This window comes from Austrofundulus limnaeus, unplaced genomic scaffold (genome assembly GCF_001266775.1).
Source record: "Austrofundulus limnaeus strain Quisiro unplaced genomic scaffold, Austrofundulus_limnaeus-1.0 Scaffold557, whole genome shotgun sequence".
Lineage (NCBI taxonomy): Eukaryota > Metazoa > Chordata > Actinopteri > Cyprinodontiformes > Rivulidae > Austrofundulus > Austrofundulus limnaeus.
Genome location: NW_013952959.1, coordinates 144,857 through 145,542, shown reverse-complemented (window position 1 = coordinate 145,542; position 686 = coordinate 144,857). Strand labels below are relative to the sequence as shown.

General features: G+C 46.4%; 2 protein-coding genes across 2 annotated transcripts in view; one reads left to right on the top strand and one right to left on the bottom strand.

Moving 5' to 3' along the window:
- zdhhc14 (zinc finger DHHC-type palmitoyltransferase 14) overlaps positions 1–686 on the top strand; it is an 18,520-nt gene that overhangs the window by 4,530 nt on the left and 13,304 nt on the right. The window lies entirely within an intron of this gene.
- The window catches only part of tmem242 (transmembrane protein 242), a 6,889-nt gene that overhangs the window by 4,938 nt on the left and 1,265 nt on the right, over positions 1–686 (bottom strand). The gene's annotated exons all lie outside the window — the stretch shown is intronic.

The following is a 686-nucleotide window of genomic DNA, read 5'->3' as shown; positions in this document are numbered from 1 at the left end:
TTCTGCTATCGTCCAATCAGAGCGCAGCTATCGTCCAATCAGAGCGCAGCTATCGTCCAATCAGAGCGCAGCTATCGTCCAATCAGAGCGCAGCTATCGTCCAATCAGAATTCTGCTATCGTCCAATCAGAGCGCAGCTATCGTCCGATTAGAATTCTATCGTCCGATAAGAATTCTGCTATCGTCCAATTAGAATTCTGCTATCGTCCAATCAGAGCTCTGCTGATGTCCAATTAGAATTCTGCTATCGTCCAATCAGAGCGCAGCTATCGTCCAATTAGAATTCTGCTATCGTCCGATTAGAATTCTATCGTCCGATTAGAATTCTGCTATCGTCCAATCAGAGCTCTGCTGATGTCCAATTAGAATTCTGCTATCGTCCAATCAGAGCGCAGCTATCGTCCAATTAGAATTCTGCTATCGTCCAATCAGAGCGCAGCTATCGTCCAATCAGAGCACAGCTATCGTCCAATCAGAGCGCAGCTATCGTCCAATCAGAGCGCAGCTATCGTCCGATTAGAATTCTGCTATCGTCCGATTAGAATTCTGCTATCGTCCAATCAGAGCTCAGCTATCGTCCAATTAGAATTCTGCTATCGTCCAATCAGAGCTCTGCTGATGTCCAATTAGAATTCTGCTATCGTCCAATCAGAGCGCAGCTATCGTCCAATCAGAGCGCAGCTATC